The 16,066-nt window shown below is 56.6% G+C and overlaps 1 protein-coding gene across 2 annotated transcripts in view; it reads right to left on the bottom strand.

Moving 5' to 3' along the window:
• Positions 1-15,572, bottom strand: part of ATP2B2 (ATPase plasma membrane Ca2+ transporting 2) — a 174,452-nt gene extending 158,880 nt beyond the window's left edge. For both annotated transcript variants that reach the window (XM_058678903.1, XM_058678902.1), the window contains exon 1: positions 15,525-15,572. The gene's annotated coding sequence lies outside the window, so the exon portion shown is untranslated. The remainder of the gene's footprint in view (positions 1-15,524) is intronic.
• Between the last annotated feature and the right edge of the window lie 494 nt (positions 15,573-16,066).

The following is a 16,066-nucleotide window of genomic DNA, read 5'->3' as shown; positions in this document are numbered from 1 at the left end:
CACAACTCTTTGTGGTGGCCTGGCCAGCTTGGTCATGCATCTCTGTGCCCCCTGGAGCATCAGCCTTGGTAGGCAGGCCTTCCCGCGGAGCTCATCCCTGGGTCCACAGTGCAGGATCCTTCTGGGAAGCAAGCAGACATGGACTCCCTCCAACCCCTCCACCCCCACTCCAAGTAGCCCCTGACCTCCCCAGACAGAAACAACCTAACTGATGGCTTTGAGTGTAGAGGCTGGGTCAGCACTCTGCAGAGCCATGTCCCGGGCATCCACGGCCTCCTCTGATGGCCCCACATGAAGTAGTGACCCCAAAACTCAGGATTCCTCCTGGGCTTGGCTGCCACACAGCACTGTTTTGGAACAGGGAAGGTATTTTTAAATGTTCTTGCAAGTGCCAAAGTGTGTCTTGTTAAAAATAAGGTTTCCGTTCATTGAAATGCCGTTCAGGTTCATTGGGCTGTTGCAGGGTTTAAATTAACCATGCCGTGTGCCCAGCCAGTTCTGCACGCACCATGGGTGTCACGGAGCATGGGCAGAAGAGATGGGGTCAGCCCCCACCTGTGCTCTGTGTCGACCTGCCAGCCCTCCTGCCTCCCACAAGCCTGCGGCGTCTCTGGCTCACCATCAAGGGACTAGAGGTTCCAGCAGTTGATGGCTTAGCTGGGCTCCAGAGACGGGTGCTCGGAGGCAGCTACAGCGGACATCTTGGATGCAGGGAAGGCCTTACTTAGTGCCCACCTCCTGCCTGGGGATGCCTGACCCCTTGCTAATAACATGCACCCCTTCCTGCTTTTTAGGGATGAATTAGCATTTGCTTCCTCTCCCATCTTCCTGAATCCTGGGGATGACCCGCCCACACACACACACTGCCCAGAACTCTCTTCTTCCTTGAATGGTGTAGCTCTGTCCTCGTGCTTGTCCCCCATACAGCTTGGTTTCTTTCCTTCGGTGATTCAGTTCAGGCTCTGCCTCCTTCAGAGCCTTCCAGAAGCGCCGGGGCCACTCACCCTCCCCAGTACTTGTGTGACAGTATGACAGCCTCATATTCTACCCCTCCCTGTGGTCAGCCCAGGGCAGCGGAGGCCAGCACATGGCTGCTGTCTGGGACTAGGGTAGGGAAAGCTCAGGCCGTGCAGGCAGTTCAGCTGTGGCCGACACTGCACTCCGAGACAGACACCCACGCAGGAACGGGTGTCTGTGACTGCTCAGTTACGACGCCAGGCATAAAGCAGATGGCAGCTGCTCTGGCCCTGCTGACCCTCACTCTGCAGCCTGTGTTATTCTGGAACCCGAAATGCCACACATGAGCAGTGTGGTGACAAACAGAAGTGTCTGGGAGGGGTAGAGTATGAGCCTGGGGTGCGGTGCTGGACTACTGCAGATGCAGATTGGCCTCCAGAGTCAGAAAGGACAGGGTGGCCTGTAGCTCAGGGTCAGGGGATGCCGTGGCAGGGGGTAGTGGAGGCTGTGGAGGAGGGACACGGGGGACGTACCAGACCCTCAGGCCCCAAGTGTTCACAGGGCACTAGCCCTGGGCCTTTCCCTGGGGCCACAGGGGAGCAAGACATAGAAACCCCTGCTCTGGTAGAAATGCTGTGCCTACACAGTGGGGAACTGAGGCCCAGAGAGGCCAACTGTGCCCTCCTGGGGCCCTAGCTGGTCAGCCCTTTTTGTGTGGACAGCATCCCAGGGCCGCTGGCATGGTAGCGGGGTGCCGCTTCCCTTACCACCATCACTCTGCCATACCCAAGAGGAGTCCTTGTGTCCCCAGGTTCCCTTCCAGGATCCCATGACACATTCAAGCACTTATTACTTTATGTGGTTGATGACAAAAGCTGCAAGTGGCTTTAAGGACATTTCATCAATGATATTAGCTAGCTTTGCAAATGTGATCTCATTTCATTGCTCCCACTCCTGTGGGAGCCAATGTTTCCGACTCATAGATGAGGTAGCAGGATACCCAGGGAATGGTGGAACCAACAGACTCTGTGTCCAGGGGTGCTCAGATTAGTCTGGCCCTCCTGCCTCCAAGCTGTGTCCTGCCTTGCACCACCAGGGACCAATATGCATGCACAGGCACAAAGCTAACCTGGGAGGGAGCCTGGGAGGAAGCAGGGATGTCACTGGTGACCTCAGTACAACCTGGATATCACACAGCCCCTACACGAGGGCTCCAGCCCCAGCCGCAGTGGAAATCCAAGTTTACAACCGCTGGCTGCATGCTGGGCCCTGGGAGCACCCAAGGGGTGCCCTCACAGCCCCTATAAGGCATGGACAGACTGGACAGCAGCTCCTATGTCCAAGAGGCAGGTAAGGATGCATGTGCCGCAACAGAGCCAGCATGGGCTCAGCAGCATACTAAGTGGACATGAGTGACTGGACACTAAGAACACATTTCTATGGCTTTTGAACTTGATTCTCCCCTTCTTTGAAGCTTTTCCCTTACAAGCCAGCTAAGGCCACGGGGGGAGGGAGCGGGAAAATAGCTGCCACTTACAAAGCCAGCATCCAGTTCTAATCCTGGGTGTTCCACTTTCGATCCATCTCCCTGCTCCTGGGAGGAGTGATGGAGGATGGTCTGAGTACTTAGGTTTTTGTGCTTAAAGTTTCAGGCTCCTGGCTTCAGCTGGGACTACCCTGGACTGGTGCAGTCATTTGAGGAGTGAACCAGCAAGTGGAACAGCCTCTTTTTCCTGATCATTCTTCTTCTCAAGCAACAATAATAATAATAATCATAATAAAAGTGGAGAGAAATGTGACAGAAGAGGGGCAGACTGTCCCCAGTTCCCCTGTGGTACAAGCAGGCACAGGTTCTGTTCCTACATCTGGGTAGAGCTCTCTGCTCAGCTTTGCTTGGGGCAATCATGTCTTCCATCTCTGGTTCGGAGGTACCGCCAGGTCTCCATATTCCAAACCAGGCACCATGGATGTGGCATCCCACAGGACACTATGTTCTCAGCAAGACTACATGCTGGTGAGGATGGCAATGCAAAAGGAAAGAGAAGATCGGGTATCTCACCAAATCAAACATACGCCTATCATGTAACCTGGCAATCTACCTGCTCTGTGTCTATCCAGGACAGACACCCAGAGCTGAAGGGCAGCCAAGTTCTAGGAGGTGGATCTGCAGGTACAGGCCAAACTGCAACAGGAGAGACCAGCACACACAGGTCAGGCCCACATCTGTATAGTCATGAGCAGGAGAAGGTGCTTATGAGGACAGGGTCTCCTCTCCCTCATCTTCCCCATGCTCAGCGAGTCACCAGCACCTCATTTCACAGCTGAGGAGGAGGAGGATGGGACAGGGGTATGCCTGCCATGCTTTACTGGGGTGCAGGATGGAATGTGTGGGCAGACAGGAAAAGGCTTCCTCCCTCATGTGACACTGAATGTAAGTGAAGTTACTCCGCTGACCAGTGGAGCCAGCACTGGAAGCTGCCCCCACACCTGTGCCATCTCCTTGCTACCCATCTCAGCTCTGTGCCCTTCTGTTGGGAAAGTCCTGGGTGTCCACCAGCACAGTGTTTGACTCTTCTCCCTGTGGATATGGATACGTGAATCCCAAACTTCACAGATGCCTTCCTGCACATGTCCCTACGGCCTTGACTTTCTGAGAACAGACCCTTTCTCCTTGGGGTCACAAAACACCAATGGCCACCACTCTCATATGGCAGTGCAGGTGTCACACGGCTCACCCCAAACAAAAGCCCCATCACTGCATTTCCAGCTGCCACTATGGGGCACAGCTGTGTGCTTCCTTCACTGTCTGCTCCCTTTTCCTGGGGCCCATGGGGGCTTGAATCTGACATAGGTCTGAGGGTCCTCAGAGCCCAACTTCTCATAACTAAGGCCATGGCCAGGAGCCAACTTTCTCTGAGAGGTCACTGCCCAGGCAAACAGCCAGCTAATGAGCACTTGTCTGGTGTTGCACTAAGTTCTTTCAACATTTTAGCTCATTAATAAAGAAACGGGTATCATCATACCCAGGTTACAGATGGGGAAATGGAAGCTGAATGGGTTAGGGTCACCCATTGGTTAAAAGTTTAGTCTCAGGTCTGCCTTTTCCAAAACCCAGGTTCTCCATCCGGTTGCAGCAGTAACACGGCACAGAGCTACACCCCTGCACTAACAGAACCGCGGTGCTAGGATACACCCTGCCGCTCAGCACCCTGGACAGCACCAGGCACCTCCTGGGTGACTCCTGGCTGATAACCTCATTCCTGCCTGCACTGGAAGCCACTGAGGGGCCGGCATCTCCCCCTGGAAGCCACAGGCACTGTCAGGTGTCAGGGCAGGTATTCTGAGCAAGGAGGGGACAGGAAGTCCTGGGGTTAGCCTGGTGTGTGACACTCTGGGCAATGGGAACATTTTAAGACTTTTGTTTTATGTACAGTGGGCACCATCTCCCCTGGGTGGGACCTCAGGCACGCCTGAGTGTGACAGTACCTATTCCCGGACACACGCCAATGGCCCGTTTATAAAAGCGTGCATTGTGTTTGGCTTCACTTTACCCTTCGTGGGAGCCCCGAGAGCTGGGCATTTTTTTTTATCCTACTGTGGGGATGAGGAATCAGGGGCAAAACGGAAGCAGAACTCCTGTGACCAGGACGTTTCAAAGAAGCCCTGCCACCTGCCACCGTGCCTGGCCTTGGAAATGCTGCCTGAAAAGCAAACAGGCGACATGAATGCAATCCACCCGTTTTCCTGGATTCCAATCCCCTTTGCAATTCCACAGGAACAGTCTGCTCCCATGGCCTCCAAGGCTTGCTGCTTCTGTCTGCCACTGTTGCCCCGCATTTTGGCCAGTCCCCCGACGACGCCAAGCTCTTCCTGATCCTGGCATGTTTAGTGTGACCATGCCCTCTGCCTTCTAACACATTGCTGGCTTGTTAGCAAGCTCTCATACACCAAAGCCCAAGGCATGTCTTCTGAGAAGCCCTCCCCAACCACCGAAGCTACACAACCACCTGTCACCCCATCACATCACCTTTTCCCACATCCTCCCAGGCATTTCCTACTACTCAAATAACCACTAATCCATCAGTGTGTGGTCCTTCCCTCCTGATCTGAATGCTAGTCCCAGGAGGGCAGGGCCCCGTGGGCTGGCACTGCACCCCATCTCATCCATCCATGTCTGCTGGAGCCAGAAACCCCCACATTCATCTCACACACTGGTCATAAACTTGGATCCTGCAGGAGCCCCATATGCCTCAGATCAGAGGCTAGGGAATGGGCAGCAGAGTTTGGCACATGGTGCATGCCAACTGTGATGGCAGCAGCAGTCACGGGAGAGCAGCTGGGTCATGTGAGCCACGGCCCCACGGAGCTTGTGTGTCTTCCGACAGCACAAAGGCAGCCTAAGATGATGCTTGGCTGCTGCTCCTCCTTGGCTCTGTCTCAAAAGGAAAGCTGAGCTTTCTTCTCAAGAGGGCCTCAAGCCGTTCTCAAGGGCCACTTCTCTCCGTCTCTTAAGTGAGACCTCTCCAGTCGGCTGCCAGCAGCAGCCCAGGCGTGGGAAAAATACACAGGTGGGAGACTTGCAAGCTCACAGTGAGGAGGCAGGGGGAGGCAGAGAGCAAGGCACAGGGGTTCTTGCAGGGGAAGGCATACATATGACACACAACTGTTAGTGGAGAGGGCACGGAGACGCCACAGGTGCACACAAAACCTGCACCCATCTCCTCAGCATTGAGGGTTCAGTTGGGGCAGAGCAGCCAGAGAGATAGAGCAAGGCTGTAAAGAAAAGAGGAAGCCAGGAGCAGAGCTGGAGGAGGGATCGGATCCCTCTCGTCAGGCACCCTTGTCCCTCCAGCTGCTGTGCACACAGGCTACCGAGTGTGGGCCTCTGTCCTGCATCCTGCTAGCTGTGGCCTTGGGTGCATTCTGGCAAGGCTGTTCCGTGCCTACGTTTATCCATCTGCTAACAGAGAGCAATCGTCACAGCCTCTGCAGATAAGTGGGCTTCGTGTACTGTTGCCACTGCTGCAGTCGCAACTGCCCTTGTCCTCGAGCCTCCTCACAGCCCCAGTCACCTCGTCTGTTGAAGCCACCAAGCCTCCCCAAAGGCCGTGGCCATGAGGAAATGCCAGGAGGTCTTGCCCACAGCATGCCCTGAACTGCTGGGGTGGGGGTGTTAGCACAGGATCCTGCAGCTGGCTCTGCAACTCACAAGCAGCTCCCCAGGGATGGTGAAGGAGTGGATAACCAGGACCAGGATAAGAACCTTCAAGTCTGGGGTTCCAGGAAGGCCCCATGAGGATCTGGAGTAGACGGAGCTGGCTGCCGCTATGGTGGAGGCATCACTGGATGACGAGAGCAGGGTCTGCTGGGCTAGGGTACAAGAGTTCAAATCCAGCCCCTAAACTTCCAAACAGCATGGGAAACGGAGCTCCCTGCAGCACTTGCTCTCAAAGCAAGGGAGTGACAGATCCCAAGCACTCAGCCCCATTTAATGCAAGACAGGCTCTTACATGACAGAGTGGAGGAAGACACACATGCAAGCAGTATCTATGTCTCCCTGTGGAGAAGAGGACGGGCCCGGGACACCAGGATCTGAGAGGAAAGCCCCCCCCCCCCCCCGCCGCTCCCCGCCCATCCAGCCCAGGAAGGAGCCCTGGTGAACAGAATAAAACTTAGCACAAGCCAACTACAGCTCAGTAGGTTTGCACCCACTGCTGGCTAACGGACCACACTACATGCATTTAACTATAAGGATGGCGTTACGACCTCAGGCTACTAGGACAGGCCATGCTGGGGTGTAGACTGGCAGCCGCAGGCTCCAAGTATTCACCATGGGCACAGAGTCACTGATTTTAGACTGGCACCTGGTCCAGCGGGGGGTGGGGAATCCATCTCTCCTAACAGGTAAGTGATCTGCCTGTCCCCACGTTTGCACCCTGCACTCTGCACTCCGCCAAGGCCCCCTGCCAACAGTCGCCTTTGGACCCAGATCAGATTCCATCTCCCTCCTGGGGTGGGGGGAGGGGCGAAATGCAGACCCTTGGTCCCTGGGGCCTCGGCCCATGCCCCAGGCACCTGTTAGAGGAATCTGGTTTGGCTTTGGGGTTTCTGCTGAGTCAGCTGCTGGAGCTCACCAGTGCCTGCAGGACTGGGTCTGGAAGCTCCCTTTGAAATGTATTCCTCTCCCCTGCCCCGGTGTATCACCCTCCCTCCCCCAGCCTCAGGCCCCTCCTGAGCTTCCCTTCCTCACCACTGGGTCCCAGAGCTGGCCTCACCCTCCTGGGCTCCCTACCCCTGGCCTGCGGTTCTGCTTTCTTCCCAGTGGCTGTCCGTCCTCCAGGAAGCCTTCCTACTTGCACTCCTGAGGCAGGCATGGCTGGCCCACCAGGGTCCTGGGGTCAAGCAGGCAGGGCTCAGGGACTCACGCCAGACACGTGGCTTTTCTGCCCCAGGTCTCGCCCGAGTGCACTTGTTCACACTGCTGAGCAAACGATCCAGGCGTGGAGAGAACGGCCAAGGAGAGGCCTGAGAAAGCACATGGAAACAAGCATTATAAGGAAAACAACACGCGGACTTCAACCCTTTCCTGCACCAAAATACACTTCTCTTCTATTTCTGTCTCCACGTGCCTCGCAGAGTACCCATGTGAACCAATGCCCTGTGTTCACAGAGTGAATGTGCAGAATCAGGGAAAGTCTCTACTCTTGGGTTTCATTCCCAGTGGGTCTTGGCAGGTGTATTCAAGCCCCACAGGGAGAATTCCACACAGCTGTTGTCTGGCACGGGACCACCCGCCCCAGGACTCCTCACCCACCTCCTGCTCCCCACTGTGGCTGGAGCTGGCCCCTCTGTCTCCATGAAGCCCTGGCACCACGTTTTTAATTAAAATGGAATCACAGCTCACCTAGGAAGCAGAGCCAGACAAAAGGCCCCTTCACGTGGGCGCCAGTTCCCCTGATAGGCATGGCCAGGCTTCCCTTGCAAGCCAGGTGGAGTGCTCCCACCCCTTCCCTCCTGGTCAGGGGGGACCTCAGTGCTTTTCTATCCAGGGACTAGTCATGTGACCCAGGCTCAGGCAGGGGCCTGGTGGCTGTTCTCTCTGCCTGCCAGCAAGCCGACCTCTGGAGAGTGTGGTGGGAGGAGGCTGTTGGGAGGATATGCTGGGATTGGGGAGGGGGCTCACAGGGAAGCCCAGGTGAAGCTGGGGGCAGGGCGAGGTTGCGGATACTCTTGGAAACAGGTGGGGTCTGCAGCTGTATTCCAGGGGCACCCTCTTGCCCGCTCCCAGATTCTAACACCTGGAGATCCCTGGTGGCAGCCAGGCCCAGCTGCCTGGGAGAAGAGAGCTTCAGGCACACTTGAGGTTTGGGGGGACAAGTCAGAGCCCCATGCACCAAGCACATTCCTAAAGGTTGTCTACTTGCTTGTCTTAATTTCCTCCTCAGCTCACAGCTCATTAATATAGGATTATGGGGTTCAAACTACCCCACTCTGAAGGTGACCCAGGCAGTCTGGCCTTGGGGTGGGTCTTCACCCAGGGACGCGGGGGTCCCGCCTGACTGAGGCCCCTCTGCACCAGCCTTGCTACTGTCCTTTGCCTGGCTCCTGTTCCCCGACCCTGGCCCCTCACATACACCAAGAGAGGAAAGTGGGACAGAAGAGGTCACTTGGGGATGACTCTCCTTCAGCTCATTGCAGCCCCAGACTCCTGCAGACTCTTGGTTCTGCCTGGTGAGGATATGTCCTCTGCCCAGGCTTTCTCACTAAATGCTGCCCAACCGTGCCCAAGAACCAGCTCTGCTCCCCTGCGCTGGTGCTACTAGTGCTAATATATGTATATGTCACCCCAACATTGCCCCACACCCCACAACACGCCCCCCATGCCCTCTACACACACACACACACACACACACTGACCCCTCCTGCTAACCCAGGTGGGGATCAGGCCACTGCAGCAAGGGAGAACTGAATCACGTTATTATCTGTACTTTCTTTGTATTTAGGCTAATTTCCACTTACGATAAGTGATATAATCCATTTAAATTGCTTCGTTTCTTTTCATTAAAAAAAAATTCATCAGAGAGACAAAGGGAGGGAGAGAGGGTGCTCTTCCACTACTGATTCACTTTCCAAATGTGCAAAGCAGCTGAGGGAAGAGAATGTTGAATACTGGGAGCCAGAACTCCATCGGGTGGCAGGGACCCGACCCACTGGCGCACCCAGAGGAGGGGCCAGAAGCTGGAATCTGGAATGGAGCTGGGACTGGAACCTGCAGGAACCCACTCAGCACCACCCCTCCCAGTTGCCCTCTGCCTCCACTTTCTGGGTTGTCTATTCCCAGAACCAACCTCCTTCCTGCCTGGATGTCCCAGCAGCCCCTGTCCCCCATTTGCCAAACCCTTGAGAGTCCAGGCCGTCATCCCAAGGATCAGGGCCGAGCCCTGGGATAGTGTTGGAAAGAATGGGGACCTGCAGCAGCCGGTGCCAGGCCCTCTGGAACTTCAATCCCCTGCACCCCCAAGACGACTGTGAAGCCTCCGGGGAGCAGGTGTCCTGTGATGTCTGCTAGCTCTGCCGCCAAATGCAGGGTTACTCGTACCAAGGAGGATCACATAAGAGGAGTCTTACAGCTGCTTTGAGAACAGATGTCCCCCAGCAGGTGTGCCAATGCTGCCACAGCTCTGGGGCAGGGCTACGTGAACAACAAAGGCTTGCAGGTCCTGCTCCCTAAAGTACAGCAAAGACCCTCTTGGGAGAGCTTAGGGCAAAGCAGTCAGAGGCTAGCCCAAGGAAGCAGGCCTCCAGGCACCCCTCCCCCAGTTGCCTGTGGCAAGAGGGCAGCTGCAGTTAGGGTGGGGCCACAGGTCTCTTCCACCTCCTTGCTGGACAGTCCTCCTAGGAACCAAATCCAAACCCAGAACCAAGCAAGAAACTACTGGACTCAGACTGCAGAGAAGAGCTGAGCTGAGGTGGGGGTAAGGGGTGCTCAAGGGAGAGGCCGCATGCCTAGTGAGACCATCCCTGCGTCCACTCAGCCTTCCCCAGGACCTTGGTCTGGGCCCACCTTGCCTTCCACCTGGAGCCTGGGGACTGCCCTCCTCAGCCCACCCACAGCCCCACGCAGCAGGCTTCTCTCCTCTCTCTCATCTGCCCCACTCCTACAGTCCCCTCAGCCCTGATGTACCTGCGGAACAGGCACTGCCTGGCCCTGCACAGCACAAACGCAGCCACCTGGCCTAAGGATGTGAACGCCCAAGGGATAGCATGTCACGCATGCCCAGTGCCAGCCAAAGCAGGACGTGTCCCAGAAGTCACTAGAAGGCTTGCAACACCAGGCCTACCTTCACCCCAGCAACACAACCTGTAGCAGAGCCCTGTCCAGAGGCCATGGTCCCCATCAGGTCATTCCCCTATCCAGGCATACACTTACTTCCTTGCGACCCAGGCTTTCGGGAAACTGCTGCTGCTGGTCGGACGGGCAGCTTCTGACAGCAGCTAGCACAGTGCCAGACTGCGTGCCGGGCCCTGGGCTGACCACTAGACACCTGCTCTCCCAGTTAATACTCAACAGCACCCAGGGTGGAGCCTGTGGCCTTGGCATGAGGGCTGACGTGTTGTTGACCTGTGCACCCCCCATAGCAGCCTCCTGACCCCTGTGCCAGGCTCAGAGTCCTCTGGGTTTCCCACTTGAGCAGTCACTGCCCAGAAACCAGGCTGGGAGGAAACTGGACATTACTCAGGGAGTAATAACAGGAAAGTCACGTCCCCAGACAGCGTCTGGGCCAGTGCAGTCTGCACCCTCTAATGCTCTAACTCCAGGGGCAGCTTGACCAGGAAGGGGAGACAGCTGCTGGGTGAGAGCGTGTGCTGGCTTGCAGGGTGGAGCAGAACAGGTGATAAGTCCTCTTGCTACTGCGTTAGTCTGACGGTCCCCCACCTCAACCTAGAGACCCTGTGGCAACTGTCTTTTGTCTGCACACATGTACAGGTCTGTTTCTGTGCCCATCATGACTGTCTGAGAGCCGAGCCTGACTCTGCCTGGTCACTGTCCCCAGGGTCTGTCCTGGCACAGAGCAGGTATACACCCTTGGCTGCTCCCCTCAGCTTCTGTCTTCAGTGCAATCAGAGAGTTCCAGATGTAGCTCAGGCTGGGTTTCGGCTTTCTGTCCTTCTGAAACGCACCCACAGACCGAGGTGGACACTCAACTAGTGGTCAGTGGCAGGGGTGGGGCACCAGGAGGGGTCTGTACCTGTCTGCCAGGTTTGGGTGGGGATCTGGAATGGCCTCATAGCTGTGTCATGCTGGTCAGCTGCTTCATCTCTTGGATGCCCTCACAAGAGGACCAAGTCGGGGTAAAGCCCAGCAGAGCAGAGATCTGAAAGGCGGGGAGGGAGGGATCCCAGACGCTAGCCCTGAGGCCTCCCACCTCAGGAGCAACTGCTGTGCTTTGTGGCCGCTTCTGATCTACAGGACTTTTTCAGAAGCCCAGAAGAGGTCTGCTCACACTCCGCAGGAGGGTGGGGGTCAGAGGTGGGCCAGGACAGTGCTCAGATCACCAGGTCCCTCTGCCCCCCCGATCATGCCTTGTCCAAACCCAAGCTAACCCACAGAATCAGCTCACAGTGTTGGCCATCCCATTTGACACGGGACAATAGGAAGGACGTGCCTGCTCTAGTATCATGGGCAGCTGGGGTGGACCAGGCCCCACAAGTGGGGAGACTCAGGGAGACCTGACAGGGCAGCTGACAGCTGACAAGTCTGGCTCTCGTGTAGAGGGGGCACTGCTGATAACTCTCACATTGATGGTTTTATCAGGGGGCCAGACAGTATAAGGGATTCAGGGGGCTACAGGAAGAAGTGACATTCCCTTGGCATGGCCCCTCTCCTCATCCCAGATCCTCTCTCCCCGAGGCCCCTTCCTTATGCCCAGGCCCTGCTGAACTCTATGGTCATCCCAGACTTATCTAGATCACTGTCCATCCTTGTCATCCCCTGCCTTTCACCTCCGATAAACCCTGCCACCTGCTTTGCTGGGGCAGGGGTCTCCATGTAGGTGAAGACACTTCTGAGTGGGGGGCTGCCCATACCTCCCTTCACCCCTGCCAGCAGGACCCAAACCAGGTTCCATGTTCCAGTGTCTGGCTTTGGAGGCCTCTGGGAAGGCAGGGGCTGGTCGTCCTGCGGGCCTTCCACGGCCTCTGCATCTGGGTCTTCCCCCCACGGTCACTCACAGCACCTGCGGGGCCCTCTGTTCTCAGCACAACTCCTACTCATCCTTTAACACCCAGCAGAAACAGGCCCTGCTCTGTGGAATCGTCTGCAGTGCCAAAGCCCTGGGGCCTTGCCAGACCTCGTCCTGTCCCACATCACGTGGCACTGCAGGTGTTTAGGCATGTGCATTCCCAGCCACCCTGAGGCCACCGCTGGCTGCATGCTCTGCTCTGCTCTGCATTCCCTGCTCATCCCACCCACAGCGTGAAGCCTGGTACGTGCAGGGCCTTCACTGAGAACCTGGCAACCCACAAATGGAGGAATCTAGGTCCTTCTGGAAAGTCCCATGACCATCTTGTCCTGGACTTGAGCCAGTGGCAAGCTTCCTTCCCAGAATTCCAAACTCCTTGCAGCTGAGGCCAGCCACATCTGGCTGCTGCTTGGCTGAGTCGCCAGCATCCTTCTCCTCTGGCAGCCTCAACAGCAACAGCCTGGGAGCCTGCAGCATAGTCAGCTGCATCTTTCCAGGGCAGCACCCTGACTCCTGGACTTACCCTGCAGAGCATGAGCCAGATGAGCTCTGAGGATGGAGACAAGGCCTGGTCCTTGCCCTAGGCTCTGGGGCTCCAGCTGTCAGCAGCAGAGGTAGATCAAGCGAGTATAGCAGAGTCCATGGCCACCCCCACCCAAGACTGCAGTTATGGTGATGGCTAGGAGTCTTGTTGTCCATCAGCCCTGCTCCTACAGGCCTCCTGCCCGGCTGCATTGGGCAACAAGACAGAGCAGAGCTGAGAATACATCTAACAAAGGCCCAGGGTAGAGGAGGAGGTAAGGGTCTGAAAAAGGCACAGAGGCACAGGTTAACTCTTCAAGAGCCAAACAGGCTCTAGGACAGGCCTCCCTCATAACAGGCCCACTTGGGTACCCCAAATCCATTTGCTTAACCAAACATCCAAGAACACGATGGCACAGACAGTCCCTGACGTGAACATTATGCTGTCTCCACGCCTTCAGAAGCTGAACTTGAGTTCTGAGACTGCCCTGGGCAGAGACAGCCCCCAGCATCCCCGCGTGGCGAGCCGAGGTACCAGGTAAACAGAATGCATCCTGCGCTCAGGATTTTTACTCTGCGGGGACCCCCCTCCCAAGTGCAGGCACAGGTGTGTCTGGGACAACTCAGTGAAAGGAGGTCTGTTAGAGCCCCATCCAGTGTGACTGCTATCCTTGGAGGTGTCAGGGGGCACGGACACAGGCAGGATGAAGGTGTCGGCGCACAGAAGCAGCGCTGACTGCCATCCTAAAGGGAAACTTTCCCTGCTGTCACTTGGTAGCTCAGACCCTGGGACCTCAGGATAACTCCAGCTTCAGCTGAACCCCACCACTGCCCTCCACAGGCAGCTCTGGCACTTGGAGATAGCCTGCACACTGCTTCTCCCAGAACCCATTCCAGGGACAGGAGGAAGGTGATGGGACACAGACCTTGGCTCTGGGAAAACGTTTAAAGCAAAAGCAGCACTCAGCGCAAGTCACCTACTGGCCTTCCACAACCATCCCACCCCATCTCCTCCACCAGTGTCCCCACCTCCTATCCTCCCTTCTCCTTCTCCCACATCCTTCCAGCCACACTATTTTCTTTCTTTCTTTTTTTCAAAAGACTGATTCACTTTAGCAATGCCCTTCGCTCAAGCACTGAAGGTGGACTTTCCCCCAGGCATGGCAAGCTCATCCCCCAGGTGTCAGCAGTTGTCCAGGGACTGCTGCAGCTCCCAGGCCAGCAGGGCCTCCCCAGGCTTGTCCTGGACACTTGGGCTGCTTTCTGCTTTAACAACAGCCACACCACAACAATTGTGACCTCAAGGGTGCGTCTCTGTAGGCATCTAGCTCAACTTCCCAGAAGTGGAATTCCTAGTTACTCCTCTTGGCAAACAGCAACCTGCTCAAACTCTCACTTCTGGTCACGCAGGTCAAGAGTGCCTCGGGGTCTGTGTCATCATTTTAGACATCTTTGAAGAAGACAGAAAGGGGCAGACATGCTAAGTGACCAGCCCACAGCCACCTCCAGACTTGACTAACATGAAGCTGGAGAGATGCCCATCGCTGGGCAGGACAGGGCAGGGCAGGACAGGGGGCGGCTGGCTGTGCTTATAACACTCTGTACAGTGGGTACCCATTTTCCGGATGAGGAAATCAGGGCACAAAAAGCTCAGAGTCACTACCTGCCCAAGCCTACCATACACACAAGAAGCATGAGGACTGAAACTCAGCTGTCCTGGCTCCAGTGATCCAGGCCTAATGGGAAATCACTTCTCTGCTTCTGACCTCGGGCTCCTCCCCTCAAGTCAGAGATGCCCAGCCCACTCTGTGCACCCCCGCAGGCCCAACTCAGGGCAAGCCAGCCCCCATGGGGGTGCCAGCCCCCATGCAGACAGGCGCCCACCTGGGCCCGGGGAAGCTAGGCATGGACAGAAAGCCTTTGCAGGTGCCTGTGGGTTTCCAGGCCTCCCCAGATGGCATGTGGGGGGAAATCCACCAGGAATGTAACCCAAGCTCTCCCCGGAAAACTGGAGAAACACATTGTGGGAAAGGCCCACCATCCTCCTCCCCACTCAAGAACAGCCACAGCTACTCTGAGATTACAGATGATTGGAAACTTTCAAACCTTCAACTCCACCCCTCTCCCAGGCCAGGACTCAGGCCGAGTGGCTAGCCGAGGTGTGGACAGCGCTCCATGGCCCTCCCAGGCAGGACCGAGACCAGGACTCAGGTCGAGCAGCCAGCCGAGGTGTGGACAGCACTCCATGGCCCTCCCAGGCAGGACCCAAGTGCAGGAACCCTGACTTCTAAGGCCTGTTTCACGAAAGACATTTTAGAGCCTGATGCACCCTTTCCCAGGGTGGTGTGGAGTCCAGGCTTGCCCAGAGAGGCCTCACTGGCCCAGGACAGAGACTGACTCTTAACATATGCCAACAAGCTCCCTGCACTGTCCCTTTTTGAGTTTCTTCTTCATCATCATCCCTCTGGGTGCTGACTTCAGAGGGACAGAAACTGCCTGCACTGGATAGCCGAGGGCTTGGCCTCCATCCCAGTGGAGGAATCTTGTCTCACAGGGAGGGATGTGCACCCAGCACACCTGGTTTTCAGGAGATGCGGGGCATGGGAAGGGGTGGGGGCTGCAGACAGGGCAAAGGTCACATCTGCTTCCCCTTCTCCTCTGTACTCCATGTGGCTTGGGGAGCTACCCCAAGGGGCAGGGAGGGAGGTGGTGGCGGGTGGCTTCACCCACAGGCGCTCCTCATTCAGGGTCAGCAGGGGCCACAGGTGGACCTGGGGCATCTTGTCTCCAATGCTTACTCACCTGTCTCCTTGGCTGCTCTCACGCTTTGCTCTGAGTGCAGGACCCCTGTGAGGAAACAGAGTGAAAAGGCCTGTGAGGCGGCTTGCGTTTGCTCCACAGCTGCAGCCATGGTGAAGAGTTGACAGCACAGCGCTTGACCAAGGATGCTGCAGCTCTCAGAAAAGCACCATGGTGATTCCTTCTCCACAGCATCCCCATGCGGTGTACACAGGTCCCCATGCACAGCCCAGGCCCAGAGAGGCCTCCATGGTACAGACTCCCAACAGCAGACAAGCCCACAGTGATGGCACAGAGGAGACTCAGAAACTCCAACATCTGCCACCTGGGGCTCCAAGTCTAGTGATGTAGCCATCCAGGCCCCCACTTGGGGCCTGAGGCAGGGCAGTGAACAGACCTCAGGGGCAGGGGGCACACACCTGGCACCTACAGTGCCCCTTGACAACCATGAGCTGGCACTGGCTGCCTGGCACCCACCTCTCCTAAGCTGACCCGGGCTGGGGTCCCACCTGCCCTGTACCTGGAACCCAGCCTGGTCCCTGATC

Source organism: Ochotona princeps, chromosome 21, assembly GCF_030435755.1.
Source record: "Ochotona princeps isolate mOchPri1 chromosome 21, mOchPri1.hap1, whole genome shotgun sequence".
Lineage (NCBI taxonomy): Eukaryota > Metazoa > Chordata > Mammalia > Lagomorpha > Ochotonidae > Ochotona > Ochotona princeps.
Note: the sequence above shows the minus strand (reverse complement) of the source record. Positions and strands in the feature narration are given on the sequence as shown.